Here is a 23205-nt window from a genome sequence, read left to right as displayed (position 1 = left end):
ACGTCTTCATATGCACCTCAATTTGGCCCATTCACTTTTCACACTTCCTCCTTTTGTTTTTTATCTTTCACACTTTTGACTTTCTTTATTCATCCAAATAGCAAACTCATCACCACTCAACCTGACCAACTCGGCTATGTCCCCGTGCTGCAGTTCTCTGTCTTATCTAGATCATTTGCAATTGAATGGAATAGATCCCTTTTGGACAAAGTGGATTCACCTGCTGCTGCAGTGACCACAGGTGTGATAACATCTAGAATTGGCATCTGGTGCGATCTCTCCGCTTCCACTCCAAAGAAAGTTACCTGTTTATTCCTATCATGCATTGGTTTTTGGGGTTTTCTTTGAGTAATGATGATCTCTTTAGTAGTCTGTTGGCGCCCTCTCCTGGAGGAATAGTTTGCTTGCTCTTGGACATTCTAAAAGAGAGGTCATGATAGACATTGAGCTTCTGAGCTCAATTGGGGACAGTCATGGGTGATGAATGTTTGCAACCTACTGCGAAGCCTCATACCGCAATATAAGGAACGTCAAATACTAAGAAAGGGCGGCCTATGAAAGAATTACTACTTTCAATAAGTACACTTAAACGGCTAATTGGGAATAGAAAAACTGTAAAAAGCCCTCTGAGAAAGCCCCCCTCTAACCTTTGATAGTAAGCTTTTCTGTAGTCTGCCTGTTGATGTATTTTCCGTTTGAACTGTGCACAACATGAAGAGACGGAACACTGGCGGCTTGTCACAATGCCCCCCGATGACATCACAATAGCGCTGCTGCCTAGAAAACAAGCTGCGCAGAAGAAGTTGTTCTTTGGGTGGGAGGGTGGGCTAGTGGAAGGAGGGGGCAATCTCTTTTTTTCCCGGGTGGTAGGGGGATGACAGGAGAAGGGAAGCGGGTGGTGAGAAAGGTACAGAGGGCAGGGTTTGGGGGCTGGGAAGGAAAGGGAAAAGATTAGGGTTTGGGGATGATGAAAGGGCTTTCTACGGGTAAGGATGGCAAAGGGTGGCAGTGACGGAAAGTCAGGCAACCTGTCCTGTCCGTCTTTTTGTATCGTGAATTGGAAAGACTGCAAGGGGGAGGGGAGTTGCTTGCGCCCTAAAGGAGGAGTTATTCAGATTCATTGCAGTGGGCGGCGGCTGCAAAACGCACCATTCTTCTTGTTTTGGCTCTGCAAAGCAGCCTTTTCAAGGGTTGGCTTGGGTGACAAAATGTCTTGTGTAGGCGTGGGTTTGTCTCCCTCTCGCTCTCTCTCCCTAAGATGTGTCCGGCATAGGCCAGGGTGCCACTCGAGGCCCAAACCAATTCTGGTTATCGCTTCTCGGCCTTTTGGCTAAGATCAAGTGTAGTATCTGTTCTTATCAGTTTAATATCTGATACGTCCCCTATCTGGGGACCATATATTAAATGGATTTTTAGAACAGGGAGATGGAAAAAGAGCTTGCTCTGTCCACTCCACGCATTGACCTGGTATTGCAGTACCTCCAGGAACGGTGCACCCCTTCTTAACCCAGTTTCCAAAAGCAGAACTCAATTCACCTGATTCATATTAGCCCGATTTAATGAATTGGAAGAAAGCATACGTCTTCATATGCACCTCAATTTGGCCCATTCACTTTTCACACTTCCTCCTTTTGTTTTTTATCTTTCACACTTTTGACTTTCTTTATTCATCCAAATAGCAAACTCATCACCACTCAACCTGACCAACTCGGCTATGTCCCCGTGCTGCAGTTCTCTGTCTTATCTAGATCATTTGCAATTGAATGGAATAGATCCCTTTTGGACAAAGTGGATTCACCTGCTGCTGCAGTGACCACAGGTGTGATAACATCTAGAATTGGCATCTGGTGCGATCTCTCCGCTTCCACACTCCAAAGAAAGTTACCTGTTTATTCCTATCATGCATTGGTTTTTGGGGTTTTCTTTGAGTAATGATGATCTCTTTAGTAGTCTGTTGGCGCCCTCTCCTGGAGGAATAGTTTGCTTGCTCTTGGACATTCTAAAAGAGAGGTCATGATAGACATTGAGCTTCTGAGCTCAATTGGGGACAGTCATGGGTGATGAATGTTTGCAACCTACTGCGAAGCCTCATACCGCAATATAAGGAACGTCAAATACTAAGAAAGGGCGGCCTATGAAAGAATTACTACTTTCAATAAGTACACTTAAACGGCTAATTGGGAATAGAAAAACTGTAAAAAGCCCTCTGAAAGCCCCCCTCTAACCTTTGATAGTAAGCTTTTCTGTAGTCTGCCTGTTGATGTATTTTCCGTTTGAACTGTGCACAACATGAAGAGACGGAACACTGGCGGCTTGTCACAATGCCCCCCGATGACATCACAATAGCGCTGCTGCCTAGAAAACAAGCTGCGCAGAAGAAGTTGTTCTTTGGGTGGGAGGGTGGGCTAGTGGAAGGAGGGGGCAATCTCTTTTTTTCCCGGGTGGTAGGGGGATGACAGGAGAAGGGAAGCGGGTGGTGAGAAAGGTACAGAGGGCAGGGTTTGGGGGCTGGGAAGGAAAGGGAAAAGATTAGGGTTTGGGGATGATGAAAGGGCTTTCTACGGGTAAGGATGGCAAAGGGTGGCAGTGACGGAAAGTCAGGCAACCTGTCCTGTCCGTCTTTTTGTATCGTGAATTGGAAAGACTGCAAGGGGGAGGGGAGTTGCTTGCGCCCTAAAGGAGGAGTTATTCAGATTCATTGCAGTGGGCGGCGGCTGCAAAACGCACCATTCTTCTTGTTTTGGCTCTGCAAAGCAGCCTTTTCAAGGGTTGGCTTGGGTGACAAAATGTCTTGTGTAGGCGTGGGTTTGTCTCCCTCTCGCTCTCTCTCCCTAAGATGTGTCCGGCATAGGCCAGGGTGCCACTCGAGGCCCAAACCAATTCTGGTTATCGCTTCTCGGCCTTTTGGCTAAGATCAAGTGTAGTATCTGTTCTTATCAGTTTAATATCTGATACGTCCCCTATCTGGGGACCATATATTAAATGGATTTTTAGAACAGGGAGATGGAAAAAGAGCTTGCTCTGTCCACTCCACGCATTGACCTGGTATTGCAGTACCTCCAGGAACGGTGCACCCCTTCTTAACCCAGTTTCCAAAAGCAGAACTCAATTCACCTGATTCATATTAGCCCGATTTAATGAATTGGAAGAAAGCATACGTCTTCATATGCACCTCAATTTGGCCCATTCACTTTTCACACTTCCTCCTTTTGTTTTTTATCTTTCACACTTTTGACTTTCTTTATTCATCCAAATAGCAAACTCATCACCACTCAACCTGACCAACTCGGCTATGTCCCCGTGCTGCAGTTCTCTGTCTTATCTAGATCATTTGCAATTGAATGGAATAGATCCCTTTTGGACAAAGTGGATTACCTGCTGCTGCAGTGACCACAGGTGTGATAACATCTAGAATTGGCATCTGGTGCGATCTCTCCGCTTCCACTCCAAAGAAAGTTACCTGTTTATTCCTATCATGCATTGGTTTTTGGGGTTTTCTTTGAGTAATGATGATCTCTTTAGTAGTCTGTTGGCGCCCTCTCCTGGAGGAATAGTTTGCTTGCTCTTGGACATTCTAAAAGAGAGGTCATGATAGACATTGAGCTTCTGAGCTCAATTGGGGACAGTCATGGGTGATGAATGTTTGCAACCTACTGCGAAGCCTCATACCGCAATATAAGGAACGTCAAATACTAAGAAAGGGCGGCCTATGAAAGAATTACTACTTTCAATAAGTACACTTAAACGGCTAATTGGGAATAGAAAAACTGTAAAAAGCCCTCTGAGAAAGCCCCCCTCTAACCTTTGATAGTAAGCTTTTCTGTAGTCTGCCTGTTGATGTATTTTCCGTTTGAACTGTGCACAACATGAAGAGACGGAACACTGGCGGCTTGTCACAATGCCCCCCGATGACATCACAATAGCGCTGCTGCCTAGAAAACAAGCTGCGCAGAAGAAGTTGTTCTTTGGGTGGGAGGGTGGGCTAGTGGAAGGAGGGGGCAATCTCTTTTTTTCCCGGGTGGTAGGGGGATGACAGGAGAAGGGAAGCGGGTGGTGAGAAAGGTACAGAGGGCAGGGTTTGGGGGCTGGGAAGGAAAGGGAAAAGATTAGGGTTTGGGGATGATGAAAGGGCTTTCTACGGGTAAGGATGGCAAAGGGTGGCAGTGACGGAAAGTCAGGCAACCTGTCCTGTCCGTCTTTTTGTATCGTGAATTGGAAAGACTGCAAGGGGGAGGGGAGTTGCTTGCGCCCTAAAGGAGGAGTTATTCAGATTCATTGCAGTGGGCGGCGGCGGCTGCAAAACGCACCATTCTTCTTGTTTTGGCTCTGCAAAGCAGCCTTTTCAAGGGTTGGCTTGGGTGACAAAATGTCTTGTGTAGGCGTGGGTTTGTCTCCCTCTCGCTCTCTCTCCCTAAGATGTGTCCGGCATAGGCCAGGGTGCCACTCGAGGCCCAAACCAATTCTGGTTATCGCTTCTCGGCCTTTTGGCTAAGATCAAGTGTAGTATCTGTTCTTATCAGTTTAATATCTGATACGTCCCCTATCTGGGGACCATATATTAAATGGATTTTTAGAACAGGGAGATGGAAAAAGAGCTTGCTCTGTCCACTCCACGCATTGACCTGGTATTGCAGTACCTCCAGGAACGGTGCACCCCTTCTTAACCCAGTTTCCAAAAGCAGAACTCAATTCACCTGATTCATATTAGCCCGATTTAATGAATTGGAAGAAAGCATACGTCTTCATATGCACCTCAATTTGGCCCATTCACTTTTCACACTTCCTCCTTTTGTTTTTTATCTTTCACACTTTTGACTTTCTTTATTCATCCAAATAGCAAACTCATCACCACTCAACCTGACCAACTCGGCTATGTCCCCGTGCTGCAGTTCTCTGTCTTATCTAGATCATTTGCAATTGAATGGAATAGATCCCTTTTGGACAAAGTGGATTCACCTGCTGCTGCAGTGACCACAGGTGTGATAACATCTAGAATTGGCATCTGGTGCGATCTCTCCGCTTCCACTCCAAAGAAAGTTACCTGTTTATTCCTATCATGCATTGGTTTTTGGGGTTTTCTTTGAGTAATGATGATCTCTTTAGTAGTCTGTTGGCGCCCTCTCCTGGAGGAATAGTTTGCTTGCTCTTGGACATTCTAAAAGAGAGGTCATGATAGACATTGAGCTTCTGAGCTCAATTGGGGACAGTCATGGGTGATGAATGTTTGCAACCTACTGCGAAGCCTCATACCGCAATATAAGGAACGTCAAATACTAAGAAAGGGCGGCCTATGAAAGAATTACTACTTTCAATAAGTACACTTAAACGGCTAATTGGGAATAGAAAAACTGTAAAAAGCCCTCTGAGAAAGCCCCCCTCTAACCTTTGATAGTAAGCTTTTCTGTAGTCTGCCTGTTGATGTATTTTCCGTTTGAACTGTGCACAACATGAAGAGACGGAACACTGGCGGCTTGTCACAATGCCCCCCGATGACATCACAATAGCGCTGCTGCCTAGAAAACAAGCTGCGCAGAAGAAGTTGTTCTTTGGGTGGGAGGGTGGGCTAGTGGAAGGAGGGGGCAATCTCTTTTTTTCCCGGGTGGTAGGGGGATGACAGGAGAAGGGAAGCGGGTGGTGAGAAAGGTACAGAGGGCAGGGTTTGGGGGCTGGGAAGGAAAGGGAAAAGATTAGGGTTTGGGGATGATGAAAGGGCTTTCTACGGGTAAGGATGGCAAAGGGTGGCAGTGACGGAAAGTCAGGCAACCTGTCCTGTCCGTCTTTTTGTATCGTGAATTGGAAAGACTGCAAGGGGGAGGGGAGTTGCTTGCGCCCTAAAGGAGGAGTTATTCAGATTCATTGCAGTGGGCGGCGGCTGCAAAACGCACCATTCTTCTTGTTTTGGCTCTGCAAAGCAGCCTTTTCAAGGGTTGGCTTGGGTGACAAAATGTCTTGTGTAGGCGTGGGTTTGTCTCCCTCTCGCTCTCTCTCCCTAAGATGTGTCCGGCATAGGCCAGGGTGCCACTCGAGGCCCAAACCAATTCTGGTTATCGCTTCTCGGCCTTTTGGCTAAGATCAAGTGTAGTATCTGTTCTTATCAGAACAAACTGAGCTAGCTACACTTGACGAGATACGATCAGGGAGACGAGCTCCGAAGCCCAGCCGAGACCGGAAGAGGGAGATCGGACGGAAGAAGAGCTTGGCAGAAAGAAGCAAGAAGACGAAGCCTCGGAGAAGACTTGGGGAGACCAGAGGAACTTCGAGGAGGAACACAGCGGGAGAAGACACCCGGAGAAGAATCCAAGATCCAGCTCCGGGAACTCAAGCAGGAACCAGCCATGGCAAGCAAGCCAGAGAAGGCAGCCAAGAAGGCTCAGGACCCAGGGACCTCCAGGAAGGCTCATCCAGAGGCTTCTTCGGCCCAAGAGGCCCCTACCTCCGACGCCAGCCAGCCGGAGGGAGCCCGGACGCTGCCTGAAAAGGCTCCAACCCTGGAGCCTTGGATGCGGCAGACGGTCGCCCTGAAGCTAAAGGCGGTGGATGGTAGGTTGCCGGACATGTCCAGCGACGTGTTCTGCAAGAAGATGATTCTGGATCAGGGCTTCTCCAGGGCGGAAACCCTGAGTGTCCAGACCTTCATGACTGGCATTTTTCTGGTAACCTTTGCCACGGTGAATGCCTGCAGGAGATACTGGGAGGCGATGAACGCAGCGATGCCGGACTCCCCTTTTCATTCTTTTTTAGGATCCTGTCCTATACAGAGGGATGAAAAGAGGATCACGGTCTCCATGCGGAACCCGCACACCCCAGGAAGAGACATCTCCACGTTCCTGGGACGTCTCTGCACAGTGGTGAGGGAGCCATCCCACATCCTTAACGGCAACGGATTCTGGACGGGTAAGTGGTCAGTAACCGTTCGACTCTACAGGGAACCAGCATCCGAGGATGGTCTCCAGCACCTGCCCCCGACATTCTCTCTGGGAAACTCCTTTGGTCTCATCTACTACCCGGACATGCCACACAACTGCAGGAAATGTGGCGGGAAAGGGCATTCGATGAAGACCTGCAAGGAGGACGCCTGCAGGGTTTGCCGGGTGACGGGACACAGCTCCAAGGACTGCCCAAAGAAGAAGACTTGCAACCTATGTGGACAGGTGGACCACCTTTACAAGGACTGCCCACAGCGGGAGAAATCCTGGGCAAGGGTTGCCGAGGCGACCCAGTATCGGGTAGTCACAGCTTCGTCGACCAAGGCAGCTACGACCAAGGCCACAGAGGCCAAGGACAAGGCGGCCAAGAACCCGGCGACCGTGGCTCCAGCCGATGCCCCAGCAGCCACGGAGTCCAGGAAAAAGAAGGGTAAGAAAACTGTTGCCCCCTCCCTGGTCCCCCCCCCTGTCACCCCTGTCCAAACCCCTCCCCCCCCGGCCAACCCTACTGAGGATTCCACTACCTCCACCTCATTCCCCTACTCCTCAGTTGGTCTCCTCACCCCCCCCCCAAAGCCCACTCTCCCTCCCCAGACCATGAGAGCAGAGGGCCTCAGCACTCTTGCACTTTTCACCGAGGAGGATTTTCCAGCTCTTGTCTCCTCAGGTACAGGCCAAAGGAAAAGGAAGGTGGAAGATAGTCCTGTCGCAGAACCTTCCAAGCTGTTCATTGTGGACCTCAATCCACCCCAGGAAGAGGAGGATGGCCTCCTCCCAGAACCGGACGTGTTGGAGCAGATGGTGGAGTCCCTTGTGGCCGAAGAAGAAATGGAGGAGTCGGAAGCCACTGAGGCACCATCCCTGCTCGATCAGCTAGAAGAAGAGGGTCTGCTGGAGATACCCTTACCAGCAGGTGCCAAAGAGGAAGAACCGCCCGACCGGAGTGGTAACTAAGGCACACCGCCTGCTCTAACTTTCTCTTTCCTCCAATGACTGCTAACATTAACATCTTTTCCATTAATGTTAGGAGCATCAGAGACAAGTTCCGACGTCAGACAATTTTTGCGTTCCTTAACACTCAGTCTAGTGATGTATTTTTCCTGCAGGAATGCTCCCTTCCCTCCTCTAGGTCCTTCAACCATCTGGCCAGGGAGTGGACCCATGGCCCATCCTACTGGTCTGGCGGGGGCGACTGTAGGTCCGCGGGGGTCGCCGTGCTGATCAGGGGAAGCGCCTTCACATTGGACTCTGTTCAGGAAATCGTCTGCGGCAGGTTACTGCTCGTGGATGGCACCTGGGCGGGAGAACCTGTCAGGTTCATCAATGTGTATGCTTCTCCTGTGAAGAGCGATCGACTGGAGCTCCTCCAAGCCCTGCGCCCTCAGCTCGCTACCGCCAGGACGGTAGTGATGGCCGGGGATTTCAACTGCCCGATTGAGGAGGATGGACGCAGTTCTGGAACGGCTGCCAAGTTGGACGTCACATCCAAACTGCTCATTGAGATGGTGACCGAAGCCTCTCTTGTGGACGTTGTTGGCTCCATCGGACACGGATCTGTGAACTATTCATGGTGCCGATCCGATGGCTCGCTGCGTTCCAGGATTGACTTTGTGTTTACCTCTCGGGCGGTTGGGCGGAGTGGGCACTCGATGGTCCCCTGCTTCTTCTCTGACCACAGAGCCATTCACTTTCAAGGTGTGCTGGGCCATGGCTTCCCCATTGGCCCGGGCTCCTGGAAGCTGAACTGCTCTCTGCTGGAAAAGGGTGAGATTCTGGAGGAGCTTAGAGCTGCCTACTCCACGTGGCGGGCCTACAAGGCGGGCTTCCAGTCTGTTTCTGACTGGTGGGAATACGTTAAACTCGAGTTCCGTTTCTTCTTTCAGGCAAAGAGTCAACAACAGGCGTGTCTGAAGAGGAGGGACTTCAGGAGACTCCAGCGTGAGCTGCGTTCCCTGCAGGACCTTCTTCGATGCGGCTGGGACGTGAGAGAGGAGCTGGAGGAGACTAAGAGGAGCCTGAAAAGGCACTTCGAGGAGGAGTCCGAGCGAATTGTCTTCCGTTCCAAAGTGGAGAACCTGGAGAAGGGTGAGAAATGTAACTCGTTCTTTTTCAGGAAACTCCACGCCGGTCACACGCCCATGAATGAACTACGAGACGAGAGTGGAAGCATGCGACGCGGGAAAGAGAATGTGATGAAGGTCGTCAGCGACTTCTACAGCGAACTCTACGCCCGCAAGACTACTGACCCCGAGGCCGCCGATAAGTTCCTGTCAGGTATCACTAACCATCTTGACCCTGCAGACGCGGCGGCCATGGACGTTCCTCTGACGGTGGACGAGCTGCTCTCGGCCGCCAAATCCTTTAGTTCTGGCAGGACACCGGGCAGTGACGGCCTCCCAGCAGAGCTCTATGTAGCGCTGGGAGACCTAATCTGTCCGGACCTGTTAGGGCTGTATGAGGAGATGGTGGTGGAGGGCAGAATGCCTCCATCTCTGAGGGAAGGAATGGTCACGATCCTGTACAAGCGTAAAGGAGAGAGGTGCGACCTGAAGAATTGGCGTCCCATCACCCTTCTGAATGTCGACTACAAGATCCTGGCCAAGACGATGGCAACGAGACTGAAGACGGTTATCGGACGGATCATCCACCCGGATCAGACCTGCGGCATCCCCGGACGTCGCATCGCAGACAGCCTGGCTCTCATGCGGGACACGGTCGAGTACATCAAAGCCCGCCGGGTGCACGCAGCCCTGATCTCGTTGGATCAGGAAAAGGCCTTCGACCGTGTTTCCCATGAGTTCCTGGGCAAAGCTCTGCACAGGTTAGGTTTGGGTAACATGTTTTGTTTGTATGTCCAACTAATGTATTTTGATATTCACAGCTCGGTGTTGGTAAACGGCTGGAAGACTGACCCCTTCCCGGTCCTCTCAGGGGTCAGACAAGGCTGTCCTCTGTCACCTCTTCTTTTTGTTTGTGTTATAGAACTCTTTGCAGAGGCTATCCGGCGGAATGGAGAGATCAGAGGGATCACCGCACCAGGACCAGAACGCTTCGAGGTCAAGTGCTCGCTCTACATGGACGACGTGACCGTCTTCTGCGCGGACCGGCGCTCAGTCGACACCCTCGTCCAGACCTGTGAGACCTTCGGACGGGCTTCGGGAGCCAAAGTCAACTGCGGGAAGTCGGAAGCCATGCTCTTCGGGGACTGGCAGCCGGCCTCTTCCGCCCCCTTCCCTTTCAGCATCCAGCCGGATTTCATCAAGGTTCTTGGAGTCTGGTTCGGGAAGGAAGGAGCAGCCCTCAAGTCCTGGGAGGAACGCTTGACCAAGATCACCCAACGGATCGGTCTGTGGAGCCTCAGACGCCTCACCTGTGAGGGCAAAGCACTGGTCCTGCGTAACGAGGTACTGCCCGTGCTGCAGTACACGGCCCAGGCCTGGCCCCCCCTTGCCACCGTGTGCAGGGCCATTACCAGGACGGTGTTTCGTTTTGTCTGGGGATCCAAGATGGACAGAGTAAAGCGGAGCATCATGTACAAGGATCCTCGCAAGGGTGGGAAGGGCGTACCCGATATCCCCACCCTCCTGCGATCCTCCTTCGTATGTGACTGCGTTCGCCGAACTCTGCGAGTCAAGAGAGGTTCCGCGGGTGGGTCCATGTCTCGCTTCTTCCTGCTCCCCCTTTGGAGACGGTTAGGCTGGGACAAGTGGGACAGCTCCTTCCCCTACAACTGGACGGCGCCATGGTTCTACGGAGACGTGGTTCGGTTTGTGAGGGAACACCAACTGGAGGGACTCAAGCCTGATTTGTGGAAGCCAAAGACTATCCACAAACTCATCAGAGCCAAGGACGAAATGGAGAACATTCCAGGACTTCATCACGACACACTGGAGACTGTTTGGACAAACGTGTCATCGGCTGGATTGACCAACGGGCACAAGGACTTGTCATGGATGGCGATACAGGGCGGACTGCCCGTCCGGTCATTCATGCATGCCCGGAACCTGTGCAAAACCCGGTACTGCCCAAGGTGCCCCTTCGTGGAGGAAACATCGCTGCATGCCTTTTGGGACTGCCGTTTCGCACAGCGCCTGTTGGTTGCCCTGGAGGATGACCTGAGGAACTCCGTCCCCAGAGGGAGCCTATCGTACCATTCCGTACTTTATGGACTCTTCCCTGGGACTCACACCGTTGGAGCCATCCAGGAGGCTTGGCGCCTTATGAACTGCTTTAAGGACGCTATTTGGGTCGCCAGGAACCGGCTCATCTTGAAGAGGGAGAGGATGTCTATCCAGGATTGCCGCAGGCTGATCCACAGCCTGCTCAGAGACTATTCCATCATGGACAGTCCGGACGACAGCGCCGAGGAGGAGGTTTAGACCTCTTCCATGCCCCCTCCCTCCTTTTCCCGTTATGTGCGTCTTTCAATAAAGCTTCGGGCCTGTGATTTCCCCACCCTATCCCCCTTTTCCCCTACCCCCATCCCCCAATCGCCGGTTCGTCGTTATTTATTGTCTAACTTTTTCTTTCAGCTTGAGTGTTATGGATAAGCATAGGAGCGTGATGTATAGTTTAGTGCGTCGTACTCTATGGCTATGTAAGAAGGATTGTATATTTCTGTGTGTACGGGGCTGCGGCACTGTACACGGTTTGTTACCTATTTGTGAGTAGTGCAGGATAATAAAGATGCTGTTAAATCAAAAAATCTGTTCTTATCAGTTTAATATCTGATACGTCCCCTATCTGGGGACCATATATTAAATGGATTTTTAGAACAGGGAGATGGAAAAAGAGCTTGCTCTGTCCACTCCACGCATTGACCTGGTATTGCAGTACCTCCAGGAACGGTGCACCCCTTCTTAACCCAGTTTCCAAAAGCAGAACTCAATTCACCTGATTCATATTAGCCCGATTTAATGAATTGGAAGAAAGCATACGTCTTCATATGCACCTCAATTTGGCCCATTCACTTTTCACACTTCCTCCTTTTGTTTTTTATCTTTCACACTTTTGACTTTCTTTATTCATCCAAATAGCAAACTCATCACCACTCAACCTGACCAACTCGGCTATGTCCCCGTGCTGCAGTTCTCTGTCTTATCTAGATCATTTGCAATTGAATGGAATAGATCCCTTTTGGACAAAGTGGATTCACCTGCTGCTGCAGTGACCACAGGTGTGATAACATCTAGAATTGGCATCTGGTGCGATCTCTCCGCTTCCACTCCAAAGAAAGTTACCTGTTTATTCCTATCATGCATTGGTTTTTGGGGTTTTCTTTGAGTAATGATGATCTCTTTAGTAGTCTGTTGGCGCCCTCTCCTGGAGGAATAGTTTGCTTGCTCTTGGACATTCTAAAAGAGAGGTCATGATAGACATTGAGCTTCTGAGCTCAATTGGGGACAGTCATGGGTGATGAATGTTTGCAACCTACTGCGAAGCCTCATACCGCAATATAAGGAAACGTCAAATACTAAGAAAGGGCGGCCTATGAAAGAATTACTACTTTCAATAAGTACACTTAAACGGCTAATTGGGAATAGAAAAACTGTAAAAAGCCCTCTGAGAAAAGCCCCCTCTAACCTTTGATAGTAAGCTTTTCTGTAGTCTGCCTGTTGATGTATTTTCCGTTTGAACTGTGCACAACATGAAGAGACGGAACACTGGCGGCTTGTCACAATGCCCCCGATGACATCACAATAGCGCTGCTGCCTAGAAAACAAGCTGCGCAGAAGAAGTTGTTCTTTGGGTGGGAGGGTGGGCTAGTGGAAGGAGGGGGCAATCTCTTTTTTTCCGCGGTGGTAGGGGATGACAGGAGAAGGGAAGCGGGTGGTGAGAAAGGTACAGAGGGGCAGGGTTTGGGGGCTGGAAGGAAAGGGGAAAAGATTAGGGTTTGGGGATGATGAAAGGGGCTTTCTACGGGTAAGGATGGCAAAGGGTGGCAGTGACGGAAAGTCAGGCAACCTGTCCTGTCCGTCTTTTTGTATCGTGAATTGGAAAGACTGCAAGGGGGAGGGAGTTGCTTGCGCCCTAAAGGAGGAGTTATTCAGATTCATTGCAGTGGGCGGCGGCTGCAAAACGCACCATTCTTCTTGTTTTGGGCTCTGCAAAGCAGCCTTTTCAAGGGTTGGCTTGGGTGACAAAATGTCTTGTGTAGGCGTGGGTTTGTCTCCCTCTCGCTCTCTCTCCCTAAGATGTGTCCGGCATAGGCCAGGGTGCCACTCGAGGCCCAAACCAATCTGGTTATCGCTTCTCGGCCTTTTGGCTAAGATCAAGGGGTAGGTATCGTTCGAAAAGGTGGTTTAAGGCTCCGGCCACCTTAGTACAATGATGCAATGGCACACTGGAAGGTTGCGCTTGTTAGACTTGGGAGGATAGTATATCCATCTAGAGGAAACCATGGCCCTACCAGGATCGAGGCTATTAGACTGAGTAAGTGTGGGGGGTTATGGTGCAATGTGCCCCAGGAATGGACACCCTGGAGGGAGTCTGAACTTGCTAGGTTGGGACCCTGGTAAGCCTCAGACTCTGTCGCACGCCGCGCCTTGCCTATTCATACTTTCCAAGCATATTGCCCTATCCCGGCCTTCTGGCTAAGAAGGGAAATTTTTATAATCCCGGTCGGGAGGTCCGGTCAGATTTGGGCTGAGAAACCAACACCCGGTTGGAGGTCCGGGTCAGCTTTGGCTGAGAAACAACACCCGGTTGGAGGTCCGGTTAGCCTTGGGCTGAGAAACCAACACCCGGTTGGAGGTCCGGTCAGCCTTGGGCTGAGAAACCAACACCCGGTTGGAGGTCCGGTTAGCCTTGGGCTGAGAAACCAACACCGGTTGACGGTCCGGGCAGTCTCGGCTGCGAAACCAACGACTAGTAGCTCCCTACGTCCACTTGGGTAAGATGCCTCGGTGGACGCTGGAGCAACAACAAGGCTCACCAGGCTTCGGCTTGGGGGAGCACCGAAGATCCCTGACCCTCGCTGTGGCCTTCTGGCTCGGAGGGACGGGGTTGATTTTTGGGGATCCTCTTCTCACGGAGGGGTCCACACGAATCCATAGCCTTTGCACTGTTTTTGGTGTGACTTCGGTCATGCATTTTTGCGGTGCTTTGGAAAGCTTCATTAAATAAAAAAAAAAAAAAACAAAATCTGTTCTTATCAGTTTAATATCTGATACGTCCCCTATCTGGGACCATATATTAAATGGATTTTAGAACAGGGAGATGGAAAAAGAGCTTGCTCTGTCCACTCCACGCATTGACCTGGTATTGCAGTACCTCCAGGAACGGTGCACCCCTTCTTAACCCAGTTTCCAAAAGCAGAACTCAATTCACCTGATTCATATTAGCCCGATTTAATGAATTGGAAGAAAGCATACGTCTTCATATGCACCTCAATTTGGCCCATTCACTTTTCACACTTCCTCCTTTTGTTTTTTATCTTTCACACTTTTGACTTTCTTTATTCATCCAAATAGCAAACTCATCACCACTCAACCTGACCAACTCGGCTATGTCCCCGTGCTGCAGTTCTCTGTCTTATCTAGATCATTTGCAATTGAATGGAATAGATCCCTTTTGGACAAAGTGGAGTCACCTGCTGCTGCAGTGACCACAGGTGTGATAACATCTAGAATTGGCATCTGGTGCGATCTCTCCGCTTCCACTCCAAAGAAAGTTACCTGTTTATTCCTATCATGCATTGGTTTTTGGGGTTTTCTTTGAGTAATGATGATCTCTTTAGTAGTCTGTTGGCGCCCTCTCCTGGAGGAATAGTTTGCTTGCTCTTGGACATTCTAAAAGAGAGGTCATGATAGACATTGAGCTTCTGAGCTCAATTGGGGACAGTCATGGGTGATGAATGTTTGCAACCTACTGCGAAGCCTCATACCGCAATATAAGGAACGTCAAATACTAAGAAAGGGCGGCCTATGAAAGAATTACTACTTTCAATAAGTACACTTAAACGGCTAATTGGGAATAGAAAAACTGTAAAAAGCCCTCTGAGAAAGCCCCCCTCTAACCTTTGATAGTAAGCTTTTCTGTAGTCTGCCTGTTGATGTATTTTCCGTTTGAACTGTGCACAACATGAAGAGACGGAACACTGGCGGCTTGTCACAATGCCCCCCGATGACATCACAATAGCGCTGCTGCCTAGAAAACAAGCTGCGCAGAAGAAGTTGTTCTTTGGGTGGGAGGGTGGGCTAGTGGAAGGAGGGGGCAATCTCTTTTTTTCCCGGGTGGTAGGGGGATGACAGGAGAAGGGAAGCGGGTGGTGAGAAAGGTACAGAGGGCAGGGTTTGGGGGCTGGGAAGGAAAGGGAAAAGATTAGGGTTTGGGGATGATGAAAGGGCTTTCTACGGGTAAGGATGGCAAAGGGTGGCAGTGACGGAAAGTCAGGCAACCTGTCCTGTCCGTCTTTTTGTATCGTGAATTGGAAAGACTGCAAGGGGGAGGGGAGTTGCTTGCGCCCTAAAGGAGGAGTTATTCAGATTCATTGCAGTGGGCGGCGGCTGCAAAACGCACCATTCTTCTTGTTTTGGCTCTGCAAAGCAGCCTTTTCAAGGGTTGGCTTGGGTGACAAAATGTCTTGTGTAGGCGTGGGTTTGTCTCCCTCTCGCTCTCTCTCCCTAAGATGTGTCCGGCATAGGCCAGGGTGCCACTCGAGGCCCAAACCAATTCTGGTTATCGCTTCTCGGCCTTTTGGCTAAGATCAAGTGTAGTATCTGTTCTTATCAGTTTAATATCTGATACGTCCCCTATCTGGGGACCATATATTAAATGGATTTTTAGAACAGGGAGATGGAAAAAGAGCTTGCTCTGTCCACTCCACGCATTGACCTGGTATTGCAGTACCTCCAGGAACGGTGCACCCCTTCTTAACCCAGTTTCCAAAAGCAGAACTCAATTCACCTGATTCATATTAGCCCGATTTAATGAATTGGAAGAAAGCATACGTCTTCATATGCACCTCAATTTGGCCCATTCACTTTTCACACTTCCTCCTTTTGTTTTTTATCTTTCACACTTTTGACTTTCTTTATTCATCCAAATAGCAAACTCATCACCACTCAACCTGACCAACTCGGCTATGTCCCCGTGCTGCAGTTCTCTGTCTTATCTAGATCATTTGCAATTGAATGGAATAGATCCCTTTTGGACAAAGTGGATTCACCTGCTGCTGCAGTGACCACAGGTGTGATAACATCTAGAATTGGCATCTGGTGCGATCTCTCCGCTTCCACTCCAAAGAAAGTTACCTGTTTATTCCTATCATGCATTGGTTTTTGGGGTTTTCTTTGAGTAATGATGATCTCTTTAGTAGTCTGTTGGCGCCCTCTCCTGGAGGAATAGTTTGCTTGCTCTTGGACATTCTAAAAGAGAGGTCATGATAGACATTGAGCTTCTGAGCTCAATTGGGGACAGTCATGGGTGATGAATGTTTGCAACCTACTGCGAAGCCTCATACCGCAATATAAGGAACGTCAAATACTAAGAAAGGGCGGCCTATGAAAGAATTACTACTTTCAATAAGTACACTTAAACGGCTAATTGGGAATAGAAAAACTGTAAAAAGCCCTCTGAGAAAGCCCCCCTCTAACCTTTGATAGTAAGCTTTTCTGTAGTCTGCCTGTTGATGTATTTTCCGTTTGAACTGTGCACAACATGAAGAGACGGAACACTGGCGGCTTGTCACAATGCCCCCCGATGACATCACAATAGCGCTGCTGCCTAGAAAACAAGCTGCGCAGAAGAAGTTGTTCTTTGGGTGGGAGGGTGGGCTAGTGGAAGGAGGGGGCAATCTCTTTTTTTCCCGGGTGGTAGGGGGATGACAGGAGAAGGGAAGCGGGTGGTGAGAAAGGTACAGAGGGCAGGGTTTGGGGGCTGGGAAGGAAAGGGAAAAGATTAGGGTTTGGGGATGATGAAAGGGCTTTCTACGGGTAAGGATGGCAAAGGGTGGCAGTGACGGAAAGTCAGGCAACCTGTCCTGTCCGTCTTTTTGTATCGTGAATTGGAAAGACTGCAAGGGGGAGGGGAGTTGCTTGCGCCCTAAAGGAGGAGTTATTCAGATTCATTGCAGTGGGCGGCGGCTGCAAAACGCACCATTCTTCTTGTTTTGGCTCTGCAAAGCAGCCTTTTCAAGGGTTGGCTTGGGTGACAAAATGTCTTGTGTAGGCGTGGGTTTGTCTCCCTCTCGCTCTCTCTCCCTAAGATGTGTCCGGCATAGGCCAGGGTGCCACTCGAGGCCCAAACCAATTCTGGTTATCGCTTCTCGGCCTTTTGGCTAAGATCAAGTGTAGTATCTGTTCTTATCAGTTTAATATCTGATACGTCCCCTATCTGGGGACCATATATTAAATGGATTTTTAGAACAGGGAGATGGAAAAAGAGCTTGCTCTGTCCACTCCACGCATTGACCTGGTATTGCAGTACCTCCAGGAACGGTGCACCCCTTCTTAACCCAGTTTCCAAAAGCAGAACTCAATTCACCTGATTCATATTAGCCCGATTTAATGAATTGGAAGAAAGCATACGTCTTCATATGCACCTCAATTTGGCCCATTCACTTTTCACACTTCCTCCTTTTGTTTTTTATCTTTCACACTTTTGACTTTCTTTATTCATCCAAATAGCAAACTCATCACCACTCAACCTGACCAACTCGGCTATGTCCCCGTGCTGCAGTTCTCTGTCTTATCTAGATCATTTGCAATTGAATGGAATAGATCCCTTTTGGACAAAGTGGATTCACCTGCTGCTGCAGTGACCACAGGTGTGATAACATCTAGAATTGGCATCTGGTGCGATCTCTCCGCTTCCACTCCAAAGAAAGTTACCTGTTTATTCCTATCATGCATTGGTTTTTGGGGTTTTCTTTGAGTAATGATGATCTCTTTAGTAGTCTGTTGGCGCCCTCTCCTGGAGGAATAGTTTGCTTGCTCTTGGACATTCTAAAAGAGAGGTCATGATAGACATTGAGCTTCTGAGCTCAATTGGGGACAGTCATGGGTGATGAATGTTTGCAACCTACTGCGAAGCCTCATACCGCAATATAAGGAACGTCAAATACTAAGAAAGGGCGGCCTATGAAAGAATTACTACTTTCAATAAGTACACTTAAACGGCTAATTGGGAATAGAAAAACTGTAAAAAGCCCTCTGAGAAAGCCCCCCTCTAACCTTTGATAGTAAGCTTTTCTGTAGTCTGCCTGTTGATGTATTTTCCGTTTGAACTGTGCACAACATGAAGAGACGGAACACTGGCGGCTTGTCACAATGCCCCCCGATGACATCACAATAGCGCTGCTGCCTAGAAAACAAGCTGCGCAGAAGAAGTTGTTCTTTGGGTGGGAGGGTGGGCTAGTGGAAGGAGGGGGCAATCTCTTTTTTTCCCGGGTGGTAGGGGGATGACAGGAGAAGGGAAGCGGGTGGTGAGAAAGGTACAGAGGGCAGGGTTTGGGGGCTGGGAAGGAAGGGAAAAGATTAGGGTTTGGGGATGATGAAAGGGCTTTCTACGGGTAAGGATGGCAAAGGGTGGCAGTGACGGAAAGTCAGGCAACCTGTCCTGTCCGTCTTTTTGTATCGTGAATTGGAAAGACTGCAAGGGGGAGGGGAGTTGCTTGCGCCCTAAAGGAGGAGTTATTCAGATTCATTGCAGTGGGCGGCGGCTGCAAAACGCACCATTCTTCTTGTTTTGGCTCTGCAAAGCAGCCTTTTCAAGGGTTGGCTTGGGTGACAAAATGTCTTGTGTAGGCGTGGGTTTGTCTCCCTCTCGCTCTCTCTCCCTAAGATGTGTCCGGCATAGGCCAGGGTGCCACTCGAGGCCCAAACCAATTCTGGTTATCGCTTCTCGGCCTTTTGGCTAAGATCAAGTGTAGTATCTGTTCTTATCAGTTTAATATCTGATACGTCCCCTATCTGGGGACCATATATTAAATGGATTTTTAGAACAGGGAGATGGAAAAAGAGCTTGCTCTGTCCACTCCACGCATTGACCTGGTATTGCAGTACCTCCAGGAACGGTGCACCCCTTCTTAACCCAGTTTCCAAAAGCAGAACTCAATTCACCTGATTCATATTAGCCCGATTTAATGAATTGGAAGAAAGCATACGTCTTCATATGCACCTCAATTTGGCCCATTCACTTTTCACACTTCCTCCTTTTGTTTTTTATCTTTCACACTTTTGACTTTCTTTATTCATCCAAATAGCAAACTCATCACCACTCAACCTGACCAACTCGGCTATGTCCCCGTGCTGCAGTTCTCTGTCTTATCTAGATCATTTGCAATTGAATGGAATAGATCCCTTTTGGACAAAGTGGATTCACCTGCTGCTGCAGTGACCACAGGTGTGATAACATCTAGAATTGGCATCTGGTGCGATCTCTCCGCTTCCACTCCAAAGAAAGTTACCTGTTTATTCCTATCATGCATTGGTTTTTGGGGTTTTCTTTGAGTAATGATGATCTCTTTAGTAGTCTGTTGGCGCCCTCTCCTGGAGGAATAGTTTGCTTGCTCTTGGACATTCTAAAAGAGAGGTCATGATAGACATTGAGCTTCTGAGCTCAATTGGGGACAGTCATGGGTGATGAATGTTTGCAACCTACTGCGAAGCCTCATACCGCAATATAAGGAACGTCAAATACTAAGAAAGGGCGGCCTATGAAAGAATTACTACTTTCAATAAGTACACTTAAACGGCTAATTGGGAATAGAAAAACTGTAAAAAGCCCTCTGAGAAAGCCCCCCTCTAACCTTTGATAGTAAGCTTTTCTGTAGTCTGCCTGTTGATGTATTTTCCGTTTGAACTGTGCACAACATGAAGAGACGGAACACTGGCGGCTTGTCACAATGCCCCCCGATGACATCACAATAGCGCTGCTGCCTAGAAAACAAGCTGCGCAGAAGAAGTTGTTCTTTGGGTGGGAGGGTGGGCTAGTGGAAGGAGGGGGCAATCTCTTTTTTTCCCGGGTGGTAGGGGGATGACAGGAGAAGGGAAGCGGGTGGTGAGAAAGGTACAGAGGGCAGGGTTTGGGGGCTGGGAAGGAAAGGGAAAAGATTAGGGTTTGGGGATGATGAAAGGGCTTTCTACGGGTAAGGATGGCAAAGGGTGGCAGTGACGGAAAGTCAGGCAACCTGTCCTGTCCGTCTTTTTGTATCGTGAATTGGAAAGACTGCAAGGGGGAGGGGAGTTGCTTGCGCCCTAAAGGAGGAGTTATTCAGATTCATTGCAGTGGGCGGCGGCTGCAAAACGCACCATTCTTCTTGTTTTGGCTCTGCAAAGCAGCCTTTTCAAGGGTTGGCTTGGGTGACAAAATGTCTTGTGTAGGCGTGGGTTTGTCTCCCTCTCGCTCTCTCTCCCTAAGATGTGTCCGGCATAGGCCAGGGTGCCACTCGAGGCCCAAACCAATTCTGGTTATCGCTTCTCGGCCTTTTGGCTAAGATCAAGTGTAGTATCTGTTCTTATCAGTTTAATATCTGATACGTCCCCTATCTGGGGACCATATATTAAATGGATTTTTAGAACAGGGAGATGGAAAAAGAGCTTGCTCTGTCCACTCCACGCATTGACCTGGTATTGCAGTACCTCCAGGAACGGTGCACCCCTTCTTAACCCAGTTTCCAAAAGCAGAACTCAATTCACCTGATTCATATTAGCCCGATTTAATGAATTGGAAGAAAGCATACGTCTTCATATGCACCTCAATTTGGCCCATTCACTTTTCACACTTCCTCCTTTTGTTTTTTATCTTTCACACTTTTGACTTTCTTTATTCATCCAAATAGCAAACTCATCACCACTCAACCTGACCAACTCGGCTATGTCCCCGTGCTGCAGTTCTCTGTCTTATCTAGATCATTTGCAATTGAATGGAATAGATCCCTTTTGGACAAAGTGGATTCACCTGCTGCTGCAGTGACCACAGGTGTGATAACATCTAGAATTGGCATCTGGTGCGATCTCTCCGCTTCCACTCCAAAGAAAGTTACCTGTTTATTCCTATCATGCATTGGTTTTTGGGGTTTTCTTTGAGTAATGATGATCTCTTTAGTAGTCTGTTGGCGCCCTCTCCTGGAGGAATAGTTTGCTTGCTCTTGGACATTCTAAAAGAGAGGTCATGATAGACATTGAGCTTCTGAGCTCAATTGGGGACAGTCATGGGTGATGAATGTTTGCAACCTACTGCGAAGCCTCATACCGCAATATAAGGAACGTCAAATACTAAGAAAGGGCGGCCTATGAAAGAATTACTACTTTCAATAAGTACACTTAAACGGCTAATTGGGAATAGAAAAACTGTAAAAAGCCCTCTGAGAAAGCCCCCCCTCTAACCTTTGATAGTAAGCTTTTCTGTAGTCTGCCTGTTGATGTATTTTCCGTTTGAACTGTGCACAACATGAAGAGACGGAACACTGGCGGCTTGTCACAATGCCCCCCGATGACATCACAATAGCGCTGCTGCCTAGAAAACAAGCTGCGCAGAAGAAGTTGTTCTTTGGGTGGGAGGGTGGGCTAGTGGAAGGAGGGGGCAATCTCTTTTTTTCCCGGGTGGTAGGGGGATGACAGGAGAAGGGAAGCGGGTGGTGAGAAAGGTACAGAGGGCAGGGTTTGGGGGCTGGGAAGGAAAGGGAAAAGATTAGGGTTTGGGGATGATGAAAGGGCTTTCTACGGGTAAGGATGGCAAAGGGTGGCAGTGACGGAAAGTCAGGCAACCTGTCCTGTCCGTCTTTTTGTATCGTGAATTGGAAAGACTGCAAGGGGGAGGGGAGTTGCTTGCGCCCTAAAGGAGGAGTTATTCAGATTCATTGCAGTGGGCGGCGGCTGCAAAACGCACCATTCTTCTTGTTTTGGCTCTGCAAAGCAGCCTTTTCAAGGGTTGGCTTGGGTGACAAAATGTCTTGTGTAGGCGTGGGTTTGTCTCCCTCTCGCTCTCTCTCCCTAAGATGTGTCCGGCATAGGCCAGGGTGCCACTCGAGGCCCAAACCAATTCTGGTTATCGCTTCTCGGCCTTTTGGCTAAGATCAAGTGTAGTATCTGTTCTTATCAGTTTAATATCTGATACGTCCCCTATCTGGGGACCATATATTAAATGGATTTTTAGAACAGGGAGATGGAAAAAGAGCTTGCTCTGTCCACTCCACGCATTGACCTGGTATTGCAGTACCTCCAGGAACGGTGCACCCCTTCTTAACCCAGTTTCCAAAAGCAGAACTCAATTCACCTGATTCATATTAGCCCGATTTAATGAATTGGAAGAAAGCATACGTCTTCATATGCACCTCAATTTGGCCCATTCACTTTTCACACTTCCTCCTTTTGTTTTTTATCTTTCACACTTTTGACTTTCTTTATTCATCCAAATAGCAAACTCATCACCACTCAACCTGACCAACTCGGCTATGTCCCCGTGCTGCAGTTCTCTGTCTTATCTAGATCATTTGCAATTGAATGGAATAGATCCCTTTTGGACAAAGTGGATTCACCTGCTGCTGCAGTGACCACAGGTGTGATAACATCTAGAATTGGCATCTGGTGCGATCTCTCCGCTTCCACTCCAAAGAAAGTTACCTGTTTATTCCTATCATGCATTGGTTTTTGGGGTTTTCTTTGAGTAATGATGATCTCTTTAGTAGTCTGTTGGCGCCCTCTCCTGGAGGAATAGTTTGCTTGCTCTTGGACATTCTAAAAGAGAGGTCATGATAGACATTGAGCTTCTGAGCTCAATTGGGGACAGTCATGGGTGATGAATGTTTGCAACCTACTGCGAAGCCTCATACCGCAATATAAGGAACGTCAAATACTAAGAAAGGGCGGCCTATGAAAGAATTACTACTTTCAATAAGTACACTTAAACGGCTAATTGGGAATAGAAAAACTGTAAAAAGCCCTCTGAGAAAGCCCCCCTCTAACCTTTGATAGTAAGCTTTTCTGTAGTCTGCCTGTTGATGTATTTTCCGTTTGAACTGTGCACAACATGAAGAGACGGAACACTGGCGGCTTGTCACAATGCCCCCCGATGACATCACAATAGCGCTGCTGCCTAGAAAACAAGCTGCGCAGAAGAAGTTGTTCTTTGGGTGGGAGGGTGGGCTAGTGGAAGGAGGGGGCAATCTCTTTTTTTCCCGGGTGGTAGGGGGATGACAGGAGAAGGGAAGCGGTGGTGAGAAAGGTACAGAGGGCAGGGTTTGGGGGCTGGGAAGGAAAGGGAAAAGATTAGGGTTTGGGGATGATGAAAGGGCTTTCTACGGGTAAGGATGGCAAAGGGTGGCAGTGACGGAAAG

At 48.9% G+C, this 23205-nt stretch overlaps 8 non-coding genes and 3 pseudogenes across 8 annotated transcripts; all 11 read left to right on the top strand.

The window, feature by feature from the left end:
- The first annotated feature begins 1310 nt into the window (after positions 1-1310).
- LOC142284040 (U2 spliceosomal RNA) lies at positions 1311-1501 on the top strand. The gene has a single exon (XR_012745609.1). It is a non-coding gene; the product is annotated as a U2 spliceosomal RNA (small nuclear RNA).
- Positions 1502-2888: 1387 nt separating this feature from the next.
- LOC142284029 (U2 spliceosomal RNA) lies at positions 2889-3079 on the top strand. Its single transcript, XR_012745598.1, has one exon. It is a non-coding gene; the product is annotated as a U2 spliceosomal RNA (small nuclear RNA).
- A 1389-nt stretch (positions 3080-4468) lies between these two features.
- On the top strand, positions 4469-4659 carry LOC142284018 (U2 spliceosomal RNA). The gene has a single exon (XR_012745587.1). It is a non-coding gene; the product is annotated as a U2 spliceosomal RNA (small nuclear RNA).
- A 1387-nt stretch (positions 4660-6046) lies between these two features.
- LOC142284072 (U2 spliceosomal RNA) lies at positions 6047-6136 on the top strand (annotated as a pseudogene).
- Positions 6137-11579: 5443 nt separating this feature from the next.
- LOC142284067 (U2 spliceosomal RNA) lies at positions 11580-11784 on the top strand (annotated as a pseudogene).
- A 2228-nt stretch (positions 11785-14012) lies between these two features.
- On the top strand, positions 14013-14220 carry LOC142284069 (U2 spliceosomal RNA; annotated as a pseudogene).
- Positions 14221-15607: 1387 nt separating this feature from the next.
- On the top strand, positions 15608-15798 carry LOC142284129 (U2 spliceosomal RNA). The gene has a single exon (XR_012745671.1). It is a non-coding gene; the product is annotated as a U2 spliceosomal RNA (small nuclear RNA).
- Positions 15799-17185: 1387 nt separating this feature from the next.
- LOC142284117 (U2 spliceosomal RNA) lies at positions 17186-17376 on the top strand. The gene has a single exon (XR_012745659.1). It is a non-coding gene; the product is annotated as a U2 spliceosomal RNA (small nuclear RNA).
- A 1386-nt stretch (positions 17377-18762) lies between these two features.
- Positions 18763-18953, top strand: LOC142284106 (U2 spliceosomal RNA). The gene has a single exon (XR_012745648.1). It is a non-coding gene; the product is annotated as a U2 spliceosomal RNA (small nuclear RNA).
- A 1387-nt stretch (positions 18954-20340) lies between these two features.
- Positions 20341-20531, top strand: LOC142284095 (U2 spliceosomal RNA). The gene has a single exon (XR_012745637.1). It is a non-coding gene; the product is annotated as a U2 spliceosomal RNA (small nuclear RNA).
- Positions 20532-21919: 1388 nt separating this feature from the next.
- On the top strand, positions 21920-22110 carry LOC142284012 (U2 spliceosomal RNA). The gene has a single exon (XR_012745581.1). It is a non-coding gene; the product is annotated as a U2 spliceosomal RNA (small nuclear RNA).
- The last annotated feature ends 1095 nt before the right edge of the window (positions 22111-23205 follow it).

The sequence above is a fragment of the Anomaloglossus baeobatrachus genome, unplaced genomic scaffold, assembly GCF_048569485.1.
Source record: "Anomaloglossus baeobatrachus isolate aAnoBae1 unplaced genomic scaffold, aAnoBae1.hap1 Scaffold_562, whole genome shotgun sequence".
In the NCBI taxonomy this organism is placed as follows: domain Eukaryota; kingdom Metazoa; phylum Chordata; class Amphibia; order Anura; family Aromobatidae; genus Anomaloglossus; species Anomaloglossus baeobatrachus.
Note: the sequence above shows the minus strand (reverse complement) of the source record. Positions and strands in the feature narration are given on the sequence as shown.